The following is a 20,519-nucleotide window of genomic DNA, read 5'->3' on the forward strand; positions in this document are numbered from 1 at the left end:
TGTAGTTACTTGATGACTCAAAATTTGTTATTGAGTAATGCTTAAGATGCATATACACGAGTATCTTTGTGAATGGCCGCAAATTTGGTCAAAAGAGCATGATGAGTAGCCAATAGGATTGTGAGTCATGATGATCCTTGGCAGTCAAGAGGGTGGCAGACTCGAGAGAAAGTGGGGTTAAGTGTGAGGCGGAGTCAAGAGGTAGGTGAAGGATGCTAGACTCGAGTTGTCTATTTCTATACATTGTTCCATATGATCATGAGCATGCTAACAAATGCTACACCACACAGGGGATGCTAGTTCAAAAAAATGTGTGGAATAGGTGGGGTAAGTAGATGAGAGGAAGAAAGTGTATGCCATTTACTAAGAGAGGGACCTCCCCCTACTTTCTCAAGTACAAACAAACCCAAATAACATTTTTCAGACTTCTTTTCCCCAGTGTATAAAGCTACTTTTCTACTCTTTGATTATATTCATATACATGTATCCCCTATTTCTTGATGATGATGAGATGCTTCTCTTATTTAGCTCTCTCTTCTTTCACGTTTCCCCTTCTAACTCAACTCGCAACTGCGGGTGATAGCACTTGATGAGGAATACTCTAAGTGTTGCCCTTGAGTGGAGAGGAGTGCTCTCGAGAGTGGAGTTGAGTGCATTCTACTAGTGACACTTGAATGAAGCTAAGTATATGTGAGTGATGAAACTCAAGTGGAGTTGATGAGTACACTCGATGTTTATGCTCAAATGTGGGAAAGGAAAACAAGATTAGACTAATACTTTGCTAGTGAGTGTGAGGCTTCACTAAAGAGTCCATTGAGGGTGTTGGATTGCATCAATGAGTTTGATAACAATTAGGCTAATTTGAAATCAAGCAAGTTGGCACTCAAACTCGAGTCGACTTATATGGAGACTAAAGAATTTCCATTAATCCTCTTCGAAAACACACAACAATTCTTCCATCAAATTTATCATGGAGCACACCAATCCTCTGAAGCAACCAATAAATCTTGTAAGCATAACTTGTGCTACGGAAGACAAGAAAGTTTATCCTTTATATGTTCAATATTCCTAACCTATTCTACTTTATTCTAAGCAATCGAACTTAAATTTCAAGCCAATCTCTCATCAATCCAACTTCCTAATCTAGCCACATGAGTTTTAGAGTGAATGAAGCATGAAAATAGAATGTTAGTTTCTCACCGCTCCATCCCACTTTCAAGAGCACAAGTCTCCTACTCCATTGCACAATAGGAATGTGAGTGCCTTTGGTGAATGATTCCATTCTTGATCTCGGCAGTGTTGATGTAAATGCTCAATGATGGGACATCGAATGGAGTCTTATTCCTTTAAGATTTTCAAAAGCATATTGACACAACTACCTCTCACATGATCGGCTTACATTTTGATCTCCAAGCCATTATACTCTCCTTTCATAATCCCAATGCAAACAATAAATATATAGTTAAATACCTCACAATTCATGTGTTGCTCCTTATTGATTTCTTTCACTAGTGTAGTGGTTCCAATCCTATCTATAAAAACACTTATTTACCAAGAGAAAATGTAGAGAAGAAGGAGATGAAGCAAGATGTGGAGAATAGCTTCTCCAATAGGTTCCTCACTTTCCCTCGTATAGACTCTCACTTGATCTCAACCTTGCACTCTACCTCTCACCCTCCAATCTATGGAAGAAAAAAGGGAAGAAATGAAGGAATGCAAGAATAAAGAAAAGCTTTATTCTCCAAATCCTTTACTCACACTCACACTCTCACTTTCGCACTCTCCCTCACTCTCAACAAGGTGCACAAGAGGATGATACAAAAGTAAGGAGAAGGATTGCACACTTGTGGTTTTTATATATTCACCTCAATGAATCAATGTTTGTAAAGTGTATCCCACTTATCTTCCTCGGTTTACCACTTGCAACCCAAGGAGAACCCAAGCGACTTAAACATTCTTGGCAATTTAAGCAATTTAAACATAGCGAGTCATCTTGGTGAATCAATGGTTGTTAATTGTGTGCTTACGTCCCTCAATTTACTATTTATTAAACTAAGAGATTTAAACACTATGGAAAAATTGCATTATGTTGGAATTTTTACAATGATATATGCTCCATTGTGAGTGAACTAACCAAATTTGGTATGCATTTATAGGTACAGTTCATAATGTGCATGTACATAAATAAACTCGCATAAATCTCAAAAAACTGTGTATTGAGGCAAAATTGTTTCCGAGATTTGCTAACATTGACAAAAAATAGCAGGATGCCAAAGTAGGGAGGAGCTAAGTAGGGGACCTAAGGGAAAACTTGACTTTCAAAGGGATTGGGATGTTGTGACATCCTAGTGAACTATGGTACAATATTTCATTTAATTCTATCATGAAAACCACAAACTTGCCATCCTACATCTTGGGCTTAGTGCTTGGGGGGGAGTTTCATGCTCCCAACTACGTATGCTAGTCCAACGATTCCCAATGATCATTGAGAACTTATTTCATGCTCTCAACTACGTATGCTAGTCCAGCGATTCCCAATGATAATTGAGAACTTATTTCATGTGCCCCCCATGGCTAGAAAAGACTAGATATTTAGGAGGAACAAGAGTTTAGTAGTGTGAATAGTCTCTCATTAGCACACAAGGATTTGGAGGACGATCTAAAAGCTACCTTAAAGGTATATAGGAAGGAGCTAAAAGAATTAAGAATACTTAAGTGTTTCACTAAATAGGAGATTACACATGTTGAGGCTGCAAGACATTTATCAATAGAGGATTAGTTAACATCAAACTATGAATAATAATATGGCGTTGTCCCAAGCTTGAGAAGAGTGGGTAAATAAGGTTCAGTAAGGTTGCCTACAAGGGTAAAGTTGTAATTGAAGATGATACCATTCCTCTAGGAAATGAGCTCAAAAGATCCAAAAATCTTATTGATGGTGGATGAATTTAATTTAAAAAAAAGAGTGGCATGGGATAACCAATAATATTCATCTTTTCTTGGGTTTCCATGCATTCTCTATCATGTTCATTGTAGATGTTAAGATTTTTGGGCCTTTTGAGGTCATTTATGAGGTCAAAAAGGCCAAATTTTACACTTCAAACATTTTCTGGAGACGTTGGAAGGACCTAGTGACTCAATTCATAAATGTCTTGTGAGAGAGAGAGAGAGAGAGAGAGAGAGAGAGAGAGAGAGAGAGAGAGAGAGAGAGAGAGAGAGAGAGAGAGAGAGAGAGAGAGAGAGAGAGAGAGAGAGAGAGAGAGAGAGAGAGAGAGAGAGAGAGAGAGAGAGAGAGAGAGAGAGTTCTTCCATCTATCTCTACTTCCACCTTTGTTATTGTCACCCTACACACCTTGGTCTCTGTACCTCTCTCAACCCCCTCTTTGCCCACATGTATCTACTCTATCCTTGCCGACCCCTCTAGCCCCTCCATAGTTTTGTGAAGCCCACACAAAATTGCTCAATTCCTATAGCATCTCTATAGTTTTTTGAATCCCCCCCTTTGTCACCCTACCCTACCCTTCCTTTTCTCTCTTTACACTAACTACCCCCTCTTCCCTCCACACTCCAACCCACCTTCCTCTACCCCTGACATGTCCCTCCATGTATCCCCTCACCCCCACTACCTAGCCTACCTCCCTCTATCCTCATTATTCATATGGGTCCACCTCCTTTCGTCATTGCCTACCTCTTGCCCATGTTACCAACACCCTACCACCACTACTTATCTCTAGTTCACCTCCCTCCATCCCCAGCTCCAACTTTGCTCCAAAAATATCCTTTATGTGGGGGGAGGGATGGATAAAGAGAAGGATGAGAGATTTTATGTGTGAGTGAGAAAGAGGGGAGAGAGCTCTCTCTCCCTCCCTTCTCTATTTCTATCTAAACCATGGAGTCAACACACACACATGCCTAGCCCTCCTTCCACTCAACTCCTCCTTTTTGCCTCTCACTGCCCTCCTTCACCCCCCTCTACCTCCCTATCCATAAGTTTTCTCCCCTATCTCTCCACACCCTTCCAACTTCCTCAAGTTCCCTAAATCCCTCTATATTGCTCTCTTCTCTCCACCCCCTCTACCTTTCTATGCCACTATACCCACATCTATCCCCCTCTATCTCCACCTTCCTCTCTTGATCCCTTGTTCCTCATTACACCCATGTCTACACCCTAGGTATCCTTGCCCATCCCCTCCCCATCTATCCCCCACTCTCCTTGCCAACTCTATCCCCATCTACCACTCTATTTGCCCTATCCCCTCTAGCCCTTCTATCCATACCTGACCTCTCCCTCTATCCTTGCCTACCCCTTGTATTACTGCGAAAACCTCTTGTCATTATCTCACCCACCTCCCACAACACTTATGCTACTAACCTTCCCCCTACTATCACCACTTTCTTGTTGACCTCCCTTTTATCTCCCTTGCTTTGCCTCCATCCGCCTCTCTGTCGGTGGCTAAGTTGCTTATCATTCTCCAATTTTGATTGCAAGAAAAAGCCCAAGAGAGTTCACTACACACCAATGTGCTAGATTTTGTGTTTGACCTATCAAATGGGATTATCTTATGACTTTAGCCTTTGGATTTGACTTATATTTAAGTGCTTTCAACACTTTGATGATTAGGGTTAAAACTTCTTGAAACTTGTCTAATGACATTAGTAATGATTGCACACTCTTATCTATGGAGCATTTTGTGTAGGGTATGTAAAACTAGTTTGGATGCCCTACATAACTAGATTCAACAATTGCTAATGTGACAAGCTTGAGTACACAAAAGGGCTCGATCAATAATCGGATATTTACATAGTTATTACAACATGTTAGGTAGCTAATATTTAGATACATAAATATCTTGGAAAATTTAGAGGCCGTATGGATCTGAAGGGTTTCTTGAGAATAGCTTACGGCTAGGTCTTGAATTCATAATTATTAGAGCAAATTAAGTACTAGATTGAGTTAATTATATAGAATATTAGTGTCTCGTAAGTTCTGCATATTTGGGTGATGAACAAGTCCTTCGACAGGTGTGTCTTCTCTCTGACTTAAAACCCTTGCATTGATTTTGCTGATTCTGGAAGCATTTGACCCTCAGCTTCCCAGAAAACGCAACCCTGTTCCGGTTCACAGAGAAAGAATTCTGCTTTTTGAATGTGACCTCGGTGTATGGAAGTCCTGATGAATCAATATTTGCACGTAAAAGTTAAAGGGTTGATTTGGCAACATGACGATAACATGTCGGGATTTTATCTCTTGCCAGAGTCGACTTTTCCTGTACAGGCATGCATGTCAGCAAGTCTCCACAAGTGCACGGGGATTTGATGCATCTCCTTTTGCAATGGTTACTACAGGTTGTTTGATATTCACAGCGACAACAACAACAGCAGAGAGCGAATTTCAATCCCAGATTCATGCTCAGCAACAGAACAGCAGGCTCTACAAGCCACAAAAGAGTGGGTTGGGTGGAGAAACTTCAGTCCAAACTAGGTTTGTGACACCAAGTACTCTTATCAATGTGAATGACATCCTATACTCTGAGAAGAGTCAGAGATGGGGAAGATACTGGTACGAGGCAAGGCTTAAAACTAGTTTTACTCTCAATTCAGCACAAAGACTCCATAGAGCAGATCTGACAGATTATATGGCTATATTACTCTTAGATAGCGTTTGCACAACCTGGTTGTGCATATTGACTCACAAAACAAAAAAAAGTGCTCTCAGATTAGACTATTACCTGCAGGCTTTCTCGACATATCCAGGGATGCTGATTATGCTCTTTAATGCAATCATCTGGACTCTTTTTTCTGCTGTCAAGATTTGAGGATTTTTCTCTACCTTGGTTGGATTCAGCTTCCAAGAATCATGAGGATTTTAAGAAATGCTTTGCTAATGAAGTCTATCACAAAATGGTGGAAGATAAGAGATGGGTAGGTAAAAAAGCAAACAAAGTTTCGTTAAGGGAGGTTTGTTTGCTGTACCACATGTGATGTGGCTTATCCTCATCCTTTCATTTTGTGCCTTGTGGTTATTATAGATATGGGGTTTTACTTCCCAATCATGGACGTCTGTGATGCATCAGCAAACCACCCACCATCCTTGGAGCTCCTTATATCTCCATCTGAACTAGACTAAGGCTCATAGTAGGTAGGAGATGGTAGTGCATGACAATCATGATTGTTAACACCCCTTCTTAGATCTTGGATATGGCTGAAGGCAGAAGAAGATGTGGATCTGAGGGTGGCAGGAAGAGTACCAATGCCGATGAAGTTCGTCGATGTAGACCGCCGATGAAGAAGCTCCTTACGATCCTAGGAACCCCCTTTGAAAGATGAGAGACCAGGGAAGTTTTTGTGGCTATGACTTCCCTGGTCCCTCATCCTTCAAAGGAGGGTTCCCCTCTAAAAGCTCATGCCTCATATCTTCCAATCTGTTCATGGAAGGAGAGTCATCAATAGCGAGCATTCATAATTTCTTCTCAAGAGTAATCTGGTGGGCAAATGTCTTTTGATGATACAAAGAAGTAAGCTTTATCCACACTTCCATTGCCCCTTGCAACCTGTGCATATGTACTAAAACAGAATCCTATAAGCTCATAAAGAGGAAAGATCGAGCTCTAGAATTGAGCTGATCCCATAGGGCCGAACGACCATCGTTGATCTTACTTTGGGATTCTCTATGGCACAGGGAATAGGGTGGGTAATAAACTCCCAAAGGTTGAAGGCGTTCTTTGAAAAGAGAAGGAGCAAAGCGAATAGGCACTTGTACTGAGAGTGCCATCATAGGCATCCTATGGCTAGAAGGATGGGTCCTATGGGAGACATGGAGAGAAGGGGGAGGAGATGGCTGCTTTGATTTGTGTAACCGGTTAAGAGAGGATTCCCGCTCAAAACGGGGTTGGGACCTCCCATCTTTGCAATGATCACACCGCCTTTTAGAGGATTGATGAGAGATCTTCTTGTACGAGTTATCGAAGCCATTGAACTAGTGATAATACATCTTCAATACTTGCAAATACCCACAAAAGTTTGTGTTGTAGATGGTTCCAAATGGTGGAAATCAGCTACATCTCCACGAAGAAAGGATTGTAGATGGCTTGTTTGAGTCATATGGATCAGTAGAATGTAGAAAATCTGCATTTCCAGTGAGGGGTAGGTGGCTGAACATTTGTGTTTTCAGCTTGGGGGGTCTCCTCTCGATGTTGTAACTCTGTATACTCAATTCCGTGATGATACCATGTGAGAGTGTGCAACCAAAGAGAATCACGAACACACACACACACACACACACGCACACATCTACAATTGACTGAAGAAGAATGTTGAATACAAAAAAGGAGTGGATTGATCAATCCCTGTATGCAGCCCGAGGCATCAGTGCGGGCATCGGATCAAGCTGAAATGATGATAGCAATACTAACAAAGATGGTGATGGTGACAGAGATGAAAAATATGCAGCTTGCTGTCCATGCAAGAGATGGAGGAGACTGCAACAACCGATAGAGCACTTGCCAAGGAAGAGAGAAGAATGCTCTATAAATAACATAAACTCCCGAAATTTGGCCAAGCAACCTTTGAGGATGCCATAAAATTTGGCAAACTGTATTTAATGCAGTTCATTGCACAAAAAAATGTAGATGAAGGCATCATAAATGCTAATAGGGGCAAACAAGACCAATCACAATTTGGGAGGGCTGGCCACAAGCTGCAAGGCTTGCATAGGCTAAGAAATGCATGCTCAAATAGAATTGCCTTCTCCATCAAAGCACATGACAGACATGGCAGAGCTCCTAATGTTCCCATTTGACTTAGACTGTGGCTCATAGGTAGGAGATGACAGTACATGATAATCATGATTGCTAATAGGATCTACCTCTTGATTGAATTTAACATTCTCAGCATGCTCTCTATGCTGCATACCCATACTACAATTAGACATTGCGTTTCTTTTGAAGCTTTGTGATCCTTCAGACGATGATACATTGTCATTGCTTGAACCCATATCACTAGAGTATGGTGATGATATGCTTGCTGATTTGTACTCACTTGATCGCAAATTTAGTAAATTGTAAATACACTGGCTTGGAATGAAGTGTCTCAAGCTTACCTACTCAGATGAGTTCATGAATTTATCATGAGGACGTGAAATTTTATTGCTTTTCTAAGCATTTAATTAAAAGTTAATAAATGTGCTAATGTGACTTGTACATGTGAGCTACAAGTCAATTATTTCACAATATGGGATCTAAGACCGTGAGATATTAGTTGGTGCCAAAGGCAAAAGTTGTAATAAGTTATGCTTGATAAGTACTAGGTGGTATCCGGTGTCAAATTTGGGCCTAGACCAATTTATTGACTACTAATGTCAGTGGTGACATTAGAGACCAGGCATTAATTAATTAATTAATGTCAGCTTAGGGTTCAATAACTGCTCAAGGACACTTGGGAGACAAATTAATTTTTAGAATTAATATTTTGCAAATTAATCTAATAAGTTGGATAATGTTGAAAAATAAAATTAGAAGGTTTTCACTTCGTAAAACTTGCCCATGCAAGTGGAAAAGACTTTTTGAGGTTGAGGTTGAGAGAGAGAGAGAGAGAGAAGGTTGCTATAGCTGCTACTACATTTGATAGGCCATTTCTAGCTAGCAAGAGATCCTCCAAGAGCAGGTGATATGCCCTAAAGAGACTGTAGTTGTAGGTGACAACAATTTCAGGGCTGTTTTAGCCAAAAACACATTGTATTCGGTGTGTTCCATTAGTGTAGACAACTTTCATGGCTATCTAGATAGGGCAATAACTGATTTTTTTTCATTTTCTCGTGATGGAAGTCTCAAATTTCTCTCTCTTTGACATTCTCTCTCATTCTACAAGCATTTCTCAACTGTCTTGAGTATTTCTAGTAGTTTGAGTCATCAGAGGTGGAGATATTGGAAAATCTTTGATGTAAACCTTAATTTATTGTAAAAATTAAGATTTGACAGCCACCTCAAGATGTGTGCTCAGAAATGAGAGCCTAGGACTTGAATTTCAGTAGTTGAAAGACTTTTAGATTCAAGAGACCAGCTAGTCAATGTCAATTTTGGGCTAAATTTGTCTCACAAGGAGCAAGGTAAACGCAAATTCTCCAAGCAAACCAATGGGCGAATTGGTTTGAAGGACAAGGTATGAAAATAGCATTATGATTTGTCCACATTTGCACTTTACTACAAGGAAAAATTAGTTTGTTGCTACATGATGAATGCTAATTATACCAAGAAATAAAATCACAAATATGAAATAACACACTTTATCGATCAATCCTGGACAGCCTACACCCCCAATGACTGGTAGCTCTTACAGTATTTCTTTAACTTGTATTGCTCAAGATGAAGTATGTTGAGATTTTGGGCTGATCTCCTTCAATCTTCAATACAAGTGACTACCATAAATGACCAGCAACGACAATAATCAATTTTCCGCTTGTTTTGATTGAAGATTAGGCATAAATTCATCCTTGGGCTCTTGTGTGTGGACCAAATCAAATTAAACGGGCTCAACCCTTAGATTAGTTGTAAATTCTCAATTCATAGAGCTGCTACTTTGAGTATGGGGCCTTCAATTATTGAATACGGATCCCAAGGTGGTTGAGAAACGTAATTACTTCCATAAATTAGGGTTTTAGCAACAATTTCCTTAGTTTCACCAAGGAATATGCTAAGAATTGCTAAGGAAATGCCATAAAATGAGAGAGGAAGCTAAAAAGAGAGATTTCGAAAAATTTATTGCCAAAATTGGCTTGAATTTGCTGCTTTCCTTGTTAGAAATGACTAAACAAGTGCTACCCACCACCACAATAGTCCCAAATGTTGTCACCTATCCCTGTAGGCTTCAAACCTATTGCGACCTACCTCTTGTGGTTTTGTGATCAGTTGTTAGCAGCTTCTTGGCATTCTCCAATGGCTAGTCTCTCTTGTCTCTACTACTGTCATTCTTAGAATGGCTACAACTACCTTAGCTAGCCCCAATTGTCCCTCTCTTAGCTTGTATGGGCGAGTTTGCTAAGTAGCAACGTTCCAAAAGCAAATTTCAACATTAATTAATTAATTTGTAAAATTAACTTTTTGAAAGTTAATTAATTATCCATTTGACCCTATCCAATAATTGGTTGGTGCTTATCTATATTTAATTTGCTAACCTCTTTGGAACTTTAAGTTATTCTCAGCATTAATTGGCCTTAGACGAGTATTAATTGATTAATTAGTGCCTAGTCCTAATGTTACCACATGACATTTTAAAGGCCCAATTAATGTTCTGTGTTCAAATTGACACTAGGTACCCACAAGTGCCTGTCCAACATAACTCCTATAAATTTTGCCAATGTCACTGTAAGTTTAGGGTACTTAGGCTGAAACCAGCCTTTCCTTCTTGGAATGGGTGGTGATAACCTGCTTTAAGAGTTAATTACAGCAATAAATAAATGCACATAAAATGAAGTACACACTTTACCATAACATTCTTGGACAGTAGACACCTTGTTGGCCCCAAAATTGGCACCCCTTGCGGTATTTCTTTAGCTTTCATTCAATTGGAAGGAATACAACTCGAGATTCTTCAATCTCCTCTTGCTAACCAATTGCTCTTGCTGCCATAAATAACCAGTAAGCCTTTTGGGTCATTTACCCCTTGATTCACCCAGGACTTATTTTCCAATTTGACCCTTGGCTGGCCAAATGCTGTCCCAAATCAATTCGGGATGGGCTGGCTCCTGAAATCCCTTGATAATCTTCAATTATCAGCTGCTGCTGATTTCAGTCCCTTGAGCCTTCAATCTCTGGCATGGATCCCAAGGTGGTTGCTAAACCCTAATTTCTGTTGTAAATTGGGGTTTATTGCAGAATTTACAGATGAGCCCACCAAAAATGGCTGAAATCTCCTCCAAATGGCTGAGAATGGCTGAGCATAGGCTGAAGGAGATGAGACTGTAAAAAGAAAGTTTTGAGATTTGTCGCGAAGAACTGATCAAAATCAGCTGCTACCCTGCTGTATCAATCCCAAACGGATGCACCAACAACAATAGGAGCATTAGAGATTGTGATCTTCAGGAGAAAGTGCATCAGCAGCAATTGCCAACTTCTCTAGGTTAAGAATATGCAAATTCCATCACCAAAATGGTCTCCAATGGCTGGGAATTGGCCCCAAAAGTTGGCAGCAACAGTCCAACACCTCTTCCCAATAGCTCCAAAGTGAAAAAACGAGATTTCTCTCTCCCTTCAGCCCTATTTAGCCTTTCCCCCACTTGCATGGGAAAGTTTTGCCAAGCGACAGCTTTCTTAATCCATTTTCAGTAATTTTCGGTCATTTAATTAATTTTCATCCATGCCCAAAAAATTGGCCTTGTCCATCCAAAAATTAATTGGCTAGGCCATTTGCAACCCAAAGTGGTCCCATGCATTAATTGACCCTTGGACAAGCATTAATCCGTTAATTAATGCCTAGTCCCTAGTGTCACCACTGACACTTAATGACCAATTAATGGTCCTAGGGATAAACTGACACCAAAATTCACCTAGAATCTAACAAGTGTAACTTGTTACAACTTTTGCCTTTGACACCCATCTTTTTCACAGGGTTCTTAGGTCTTCAACTATAAAAAAAGTAGCTTACACCTCACATGTGCATGATTAATCCTTTAATCAAATGTCAATTAAACACAAGCAAAGCATAAAATTTTCAAGTCCTCGTGACAGACCACCCCCTTGAAATCCTTGCAATCGTCCTCGATTGCACTGTAATGTGTCAAAGCAAACAATATTGCACTGGAATTTTCACAAGGCATCATAGTCAACACAACATTGGCCACTGCTGGCTAATTTTGTACTCCATGAGCCATACCTGAGTACATTGGGTTATGCAAGCCATGCATTGGTTGCTGAAAGTTATAGGGAGGTGTGCCATACATTCCCACATTCGGTCGCTTACCCAACATAGCATGAAAAATTGTGCTACCACCAAAGTAAGCTGACTGCCCTAAATTCTCATGCAAACCTTGCTGTCCAAAAACCATAGGATTAGCATTTACATCATGAACTTGCATTTGCATTTCTTGCCCAATTGGCACCAATTGCTTTTTAACATGAGCACCTTTAGGAGCATCTTGAGAAGGCTTTGGCTTGTTCTTTGGTGCATTTGACTGTCCCAAAGTTCTAGAAGAGGATTTTGTCTTCTTGCCCTTGTTGTCATTTGTAGGAGTGTTCAAAAACCAAGTAAACTGAGGATCTTTTGCTAATTTAGCAAAGATATTGGCTGCTTCCCTCATTTGATTCTTAAATGCATCATTGAATTCCATTTTCCCTTGTTGATCATCATCCTCTTTCTGCATTGAGGGTCCAACATCTTGGTCTTCAACCACATTTTCAGCATGTTGTCCATGATTCGTGCCTTGTCCAAGATCCGGCATTGCATTTCTTTCTTCCCCATGTGAATGTGCATCATGAGAGACATCATTACTGCTTGATTGCATCCCACTGTATGAAGACATCTTGCTGTAATTTCTCAGCTGAGCACAAAGATCAACACTAGCACAAAGCTTTGGCTTGCAATCAGGTGCCTCGGGCCCACCAAATCAAGAGATTTGATGTATCCTGGCAATGGAACCTTGAAGCCAGCCTTTCCTTCTTGGAATGGGTGGTGATAACCTGATTTAAGAGTTAATTACAGCAATAAATAAATGCACATAAAATGAAGTACGCACTTTACCATAACATTCTTGGACAGTAGACATCCTGTTGGCCCCAAAATTGGTGCCCCTTGCGGTATTTGTTTAGCTTTCATTCAATTGGAAGGAGTACAACTCGAGATTTTTCAATCTCCTCTTGCTAACCAATTGCTCTTGCTGCCATAAATGACCAGCAAGCCTTTTGGGTCATTTGCCCCTTGATTTACCTAGGACTTATTCTCCAATTTGACCCTTGGCTGGCCAAATGCTGCCCCAAATCAATTCGGGATGGGCTAGCTCCTGAAATCCCTTGATAATCTTCAATTATCAGCTGCTGATTTCAGTCCCTTGAGCCTTCAATCTCTGGCACGGATCCCAAGGTGGCTGCTAAACTCTAATTTCTGCTGTAAATTAGGGTTTATTGCAGAATTTACAGATCAGCCCATAAAAAATGGCTGAAATCTCCTCCAAATGGCTGAGAATTACTGAGAATGACTGAGCATAGGATGAAGGAGATGAAAGAATGCTGTAAAGAGAAAATTTTGAGATTTGTCACGAAGAACTGATCAAAATCAGCTGCTGCCCTACTGTACCCACCCCAAACGGATGCACCAACAACAACAGGAGCATCAGAGACTGTGATCTTTAGGAGAAAGTGCATTAGCAGCAATTGCCAGCTTCCCAAGGTCAAGAATATGCAATCTCCATCACCAAAATGGTCTCCAATGGCTGGGAATTGGCCCCAAAAGCTGGCAACAACAGTCCAACACCTCTTCCCAATAGCTCCAAAATGAAAAAACGAGATTTCTCTCTCCCTTCAGCCCTATTTAGCCTTTCCTCCACTTGCATGGGAAAGTTTTGCCAGGCGACAGCTTTCTTAATCCATTTCCAGCAATTTTCGGTCGTTTAATTAATTTTTAGTTCAGCCCTTAATCCATGCCTAGAAAATTGGCCTTGCCCATCCAAAAATTAATTGGCTAGGCCATTTGCAACCGAAAGTGGTCCCATGCATTAATTGACCCTTGGACAAGCATTAATCCATTAATTAATGCTTAGTCCCTAGTGTCACCACTGATACTTAATGGCCAATTAATGGTCCTAGGAACAAACTGACACCAAAATTCACCTAGAATCTAACAAGTGTAACTTGTTACAACTTTTGCCTTTGACACCCATTTTTTTCATAGGGTTCTTGGGCCTTCAACTGTAAAAAAAGTAGCTTGCATCTCACATGTGCATCTTTTAATTGCACATTTGATTAATCCTTTAATCAAATGTCAATTAAACATAAGCAAAGCATCAAATTTTCACGTCCTCGTGACATAGGCTATCACTTTTGACTTAATTGACTAGCACTTCAAATGTGCACAACTTAGTAGTGCCAAAACTAAGCATTAAAAATACACATTCTTATAATATTAGTCGTATACTTTCCAAGTATGTTGCTTCTAATGGTTGAGTCGCTGATCATTCCACATACGTGCATCCGAAGGATCCACAACCAAGTGAATGCTTAACCATGACTTGCACTTGAGATAATCTTAGGTTCACTCACTTTTGGAATCCTTTGTTGAAATTAAATCAGAACAACTCATGCTTGCATATGAGATGATTATAGACTGACTCACTTGAGAAAGTTGGTGATATCTTGGCAATGGCCCCATGAAACTAGCCTTAAAATAACTAAAGGATAATATAACATTAACTTAGCAAGCACAAATAACTCAAAGCATGAACTATAATGCTCCTACTTGGAGGCACATGCATTGATTGGCCCCAATCTTAGTACCCCACGTAGTGTTTTTTATGATTATGAAGACATTCTCCAAATTGGGGGTATGATTTGTTGAAATCCCAATGATTTCTTGCAATAAGCTGATCTACAAGTGCTTAATAATGTTGGTATTGTCATAATTGGGCTCAAACCAACTCTAGATCTATGATAGGTCCATTTGTAGACTTTAGCTTGCTAAAGCTTGATATGACAATAGTAAGTTGAATGCATTGTTGTGGTGTGTAACCAACCTTTTGCATATCAATTATTACCAAGACATATTGAATCAATGATTTAAATTAATTTGATGCTCATGTACTTTGAAATGTGATTTATATTATTTCAGTGTTGCAAAATATGATTAAATGTTCATCTTTCTATTCAAGGGCAGCCGATGGCTAGAATGCCTAATAACTTTACTTGGGTCGTCATTGGTGAGATGCCCAAGAGAACCTAAAAGTTTAGTCAAGCGGTTAAATTAACTAGAAAGCCTAGATGACTAAGACTTTTACACTTAGGTATTCACATTGACTAGAAGCCCATATAATGAGTTGTTTCGGAAAGCAAAACCAGATACTTATGATCAAAGAAACAAACTATGAACCAGTGAATCTATATAATGAAGGCTTGTAGAATTTAAATTTGCCAACTCCTAAAATTTAGGAGGTTACTAATTTTGAAAATATTGCTTAAATGGAAATTTGGTTCACATCAAAGGCTCCGGAATTTTGCAAGGAACGATTTGTCTTCATTACTATTTCAAATTTTGAGAGATTTTAGGGTAGAAGGTTTAGATGCTTTTTTCTCTAGAAAACTAACATGTGATATCTAAGATAGGTGATGTGTCATTTTCAGCAAATACTTGTCATTTGTAGCCTCTACTTTCCACTTTTGAGCACTCAGGCCCTACATCTACATATTTGTGGTCTCTCTCTTCACTTGCAACAAGCTCTCATGCTGAAATTTTAGCCACATGCTTTGTACTCTCTTATCTATCACTCATTCAAGAAGCAGTTTCTTACTATATCTAGTCCAAGCACTAAAGAAGAAAATCAGCTTGTTGCCTAGAGTATCAAATATTAGAGTTTCAAAATCTTAATTTTCAGAATTGCAACAAATAAGCCCTTTATATATGGTTTAGGCACTTGGTGCCCGTGGGTTGTTTCAATAAATTCCTGTAAAGGAGGAAGGGGCGGTTCCCCTCTCAATGTGGTGTTGACTCTTTTCTTTCTTTTTCTCTTTCCACCTTTGTTTATTGATTTTCATGGTGATAATTGATCAAGTTGGTTAAGTTCAAAGTATTGTCATTTCCATGTTCTTCCCTGTGTTACATGGTGGATGTGTGCCCGTGGGGTACTTAGGACAGATCTTAGTTAGAGACATAGAATAGCCCTTGGGAATGATTTTGGTTGTCATGGGGGTTAGGATCATTTAATGTCTTGGACACGATTCGTGGAAGTTTCAACAATTTCAAGTTCATAGTGGTTAGATACTTAAAATTGACACTGTGCAGCAACCAAAACTTGGACAGGCCAAGCATTTTTTAATGTATTGGATAAAAATAACTGGGAAAGTTTTAGAGACTGAGTTTGCATGGGCAGGTTTGCCACTTGGGATTCAACCATGAATAGAGTCATGTAGAGCTGGAGAGGGCGGTTTTGGGGGCAGAGACAGCAACTGAAGGTCAATCAGCAGCAGATGACCTGAGATAATGCACAATCTGACGCAATTGACATCAATAAAACTCTATAATTTGCAGATAGTGACCTGATCTAGGGCATCAATAGTAGTAGACCTGATCTGTGCACCCATGTGGGCTGAAAACAGCAGCTAGTCATGTATTGATGTAGGTGACAGGTGTTGATGCATCAGACTGGGCCAACTGGGCAAGTGACCTGTTCTGGAGCACAATTTGGGGAGGCGACCTGGTTTTAGCACTTGTGGGCAGAAAACTCTGAAATTTCTCTCCTACTGCTTCTCTCTTCTCCATGCCTATTGCATGTGCAATTTGGTGATGGAAATTGCTGTTCAGAGCCTCAATTTTGGACCTCAAGTGTTGTTGTTGGGATTTTCTGATCCCATGTTTGTAACAGCAAGGGTTAGGGTTTGCATGGCTGCCTTGGGATGCATGCATGCATGCCTCAGTATTTTGTAACAATTTCTACTATAAATTCAATTAGTTGACAGCAGATTGGGTGAAATTTGGTACTCTACAATAGGCCTAATTTGTATGCAACTGAAGAAGATTCAAATCTCCATGGAATGTGCAATCAAGGGGCAGACTATAAATTAGGATTGGTGTTGCAAAGAGTAGCAAATTATTCCAGAATTGTGAGGGATGGAGCCTCAATTTGCTAGAAATAAAGGGGATTTCAATTGATGGAACTTGGAAGGATTTTGAGTTTCTTAGCTTGATCTCCTAGGGAAGATTTTAGTTGAAGGAACTAGGAGGTATTTTGAGTACTTGGCTTGGCCTTCTGATTTTTGGAATAAAGATAAAAGAAATACCACAGGGGGTTGCCAACATTTGGGGCCAATCCATGTTGGCTTGTCTCTTTTCATGAGAGCCATCTAGCCCAAATTGATAAAGTGTTGAATTTTATTTAATTATTTATCTTATGTATTAAAATTAGTTGTAAATCAGGGTTTCACCACTCTGCTTAGTCAAGAAAGGTTGGTTTCATAAAAGCAGCAAGAAAGGCTGCCAAACAGCTTGTGGTTGATCCCTAGATGGGGAGAAAGATATGAGAATGGCAAGATAAGCCTGTCTTGATCTCATGTTTTTACTTCTAAGACTGTCTCGGTCATTGGATTGCTTTGCACCATGTAATCAATGATCTTAGTGTAAAGTTTGTTGAGTCCATTGTAATCTCCACGGAAACAAATGCCCCTATCCTTCGTAGCCTCTAGTAAGGCACACTCAATATAGATTTAGGAGGCTCAATAAACCCTTTATACTATATGCTCTTGTAACTCCATGGCAATTTAGGAGTCTCAATGAACCCTTTACACTAATATGTTCTTGTAACTTATCAAGCAATCTCGCTCTCCCTTTTGAGTAAACTGATGAGATGGCCTGAAATGGGATCGCTACAGGCAGAAGCTCAAACTTATTTTCTATTACTTGTGATAGCAGTAGGTGGAAAATTACTTTTTTCATGGTCCAAACTCTCTTATTTTTGGGTTACAAGCTTAGATGAAGCATGATTGCATTCAACCAAAAGAATGATGACATATTGAAGTGTGGAATAATACAAACATGCATTTCTGTGGATGTAGACATGTCATTGGTCGGTGCTTCTTCATAAAAGTCTATAGAAAGACTATCCAAATGAACATTAGCCTTATTTTATTGGACAAGAAATATTTTCTGGCTCCAGAATAGGGGTGCAATGATATACCAAGGCACAAGAAGTGAGCAAGACATCTATGTTAGAAATTTGAATACACTCTTTGAAGTGCTTAAGGTGTGCGACACTTAAGAGTACTTGACTTTCAAGAGTCTAGTAAGTAAGGTAGCCACATTTGACTAAATATGGAGGCAAAAGAACATGCCATATCATGCTCACTTTATGCACAAAACTTCCACAAGTCTAGAAAGAGTAAGGGATGGCACCATCCATAGGGTGCTTGGAATTAGCATCAATTTAGGCACTTGGTCAACGAGTGGCTGGTGGGAACAACCTCTAGTGCTCTTCTTTACAGACTAATATGATGAAGAAATCATGCACTGAATATCATCTGGTAGGCTTGTCAGTATCAGTTAGCAGTAGCTTTATTACTTGGTTTGATGCTTGCGTACCCTGAAGTTATTTTACTTATTGCAACCAGCTCCTATGTTAGTTCTGGGCTTGTAAATAGGAAAGCAGTAGACAGGTAGGTTGCGCCCCAGTGAATCATCTTAAGGATCAAAGCGATGTAATGATGTGGTTGCTTGAAGGTTTACATTTTTCTCGATTTGCAGCAAGCTTCTGAATCAGTTGCTTCTAATACGAACAGACAGTATACAAGAGAGAGCACTTCAACGAATTTAAATAATGCCAAAGCTAACTGCAACTCCTCAGAACAGTGAACATCAGAGACTGGAATGGGTTCCTTGGATGGTAGCTGCTCTTGTGGTAGCACATCTGATTGCATTTGTATCCTCCAGTTTTCTTATTGAAACTCGGGAGCATGTCTTACATGTGATTTATTGAAAATTATATGCTGTAAGGTCTGTTGGTGATGGCTTTTGACAGGCTATGTGGCTTTTGCTTTTGCAAATTACAACTGCAAATAATTCTTGTTGCAGGCTATATGTCTTCAAAAGATGCCAAATGAGTCAAGTCAGTTTAATGCTTTTGAATCAAATCTCTTAACATGTGACAGATGTATTGGATATACCGTTTGGCAGCTGAAAAACCATCAATACGACGAAAAACGAACTGAAGTGGCTCTGTGGATGATTAACCAATAAAAAATAGGATGACTTCATCTTTCATTTGATCATACACGAGTGTTATGAGCTGGATGTATCTTAATTAGGAATGTTATAGGACACTGGGGTTCCTTATGTCTAAGCTGGATGCCTTGAGGGAAGCTCAATTTTGAATTTGTCTCCAGAGCACCCTTTGATATGAAACATTTAGCAAAACAGGTTATTTCAATTTACAAGTGCTACTTATTATGGGTAGGTTCAATCTCATTGTTGTCTTTTTCCACTGTTGATTTTGATCTCCATTAGTAGCTTACTTTATTTTATAAACCACATGAAGGCTGGATTCTTCTTTTAGTTTTTACCCCTCCATTTACCATTTCTCATAAGCTTGCTTTTGCTTGGATTAACTTAGTCATGATGTCTAACAATCTCCATGAGTTATTGTACATTTGCTTTGTATAGTTCTAAAATTTTCAATATTTTGATGAGAAGTGAAAGATACACCTAGGTTGATTGGATTGCCTAAGGGCAAAGAATCTCAAGTTTGTGTTAAGGTTTTGCAACTTTCTTGCAGAAGAAAGATCCCATTGGACGTTCAAAATGACTCCTTTGTGCTAGTACATATACTCAATAAAAGAAAGATGCAAGAAAATTAGCAGCAGAAATGTCCCTTTTTGGAGTGTTACAGAAGTGACTTCCTTATTTCTGATGGTTGTATTTAATGTTACCCCTTTTTCTTTTGAAACTTTCAATTCTCGAAATTGGGGGGTGCCCATTTAAAGTGCACAAAAGCTCTAAAGAATGCCCAAGAAGACGAAAGTCTCTCTCATATGCATTTTTGACAAATATGAGGCCATGTCTTTGTATTTCTTACATGTGCCATAAGTGCTTTCTAGCATTGAGATGCATCTGTTTTTTTCCTTTAAGAAGGAAGAGATATGAATGGAAATTTATGCCACAAATAAGACATGTTATTTTATAGCGTCATTCACATGGTGCTATGTATGTTGCCATGCTACCTATCACTTCGCATACCATTTGTCACTTGCCAAATATAGTAATATTATAGTAATTTGATTGGAGTTCATTTTTTAATGTCCTAATGATTTGTATGGATTCATTTTCTTCATTCAAGCATTGGTGTTCATACATTTTGTTCGATTTATCATTCCAAGCTAAGAGGACCCATCGATTAAGTTATTATCCATCATCATATAGGGTTTACAATGAAGTTAGTTGTCTCTCTTTAGAAATTCCTTATTCCCTCTTTGTTGTCTTTTATCTTGGCCTTCATTTCAAGCCTTTGGTGTTTGTATACAAGAAAAAATATCTGCTTTAAAGACATAAAACCTCTTAAAAGACCCATGCAGTTACTACTATCTCTCACATGCATTTTAATATTTGTATGGCCATGTGCTTATGTTTGTGAAATGTGGCAAATGTGCTTTCTTGAATTGAGACGTTTCTCCTTGCAAAAAATTAGAGATAGGAACTTCAGCCATAAGGCACAGTCATGTCACCAGGCAACACTGGAACTTTCCCTTTCAGACTTTCCCGCACATCACCAAATTCCTCAGGTGGCCTGCATGCAAGCCAAGAGGATGGTAGAGGACATTGCACAAGAATTTCCTACCTTCCCT

General features: G+C 39.4%; 1 long non-coding RNA gene across 1 annotated transcript; it reads left to right on the forward strand.

Moving 5' to 3' along the window:
- Nucleotides 1-5,009: 5,009 nt before the first annotated feature.
- On the forward strand, nt 5,010-19,206 carry LOC148041450 (uncharacterized). The gene is made up of 4 exons (XR_015691118.1): nt 5,010-5,022; nt 5,256-5,560; nt 18,427-18,601; nt 18,831-19,206. It is a non-coding gene; the product is annotated as an uncharacterized LOC148041450 (long non-coding RNA).
- The last annotated feature ends 1,313 nt before the right edge of the window (nt 19,207-20,519 follow it).

This window comes from Lygodium microphyllum, chromosome 1 (assembly GCF_053477565.2).
Source record: "Lygodium microphyllum isolate KBCC chromosome 1, Lygodium_microphyllum_v1.1.10, whole genome shotgun sequence".
In the NCBI taxonomy this organism is placed as follows: domain Eukaryota; kingdom Viridiplantae; phylum Streptophyta; class Polypodiopsida; order Schizaeales; family Lygodiaceae; genus Lygodium; species Lygodium microphyllum.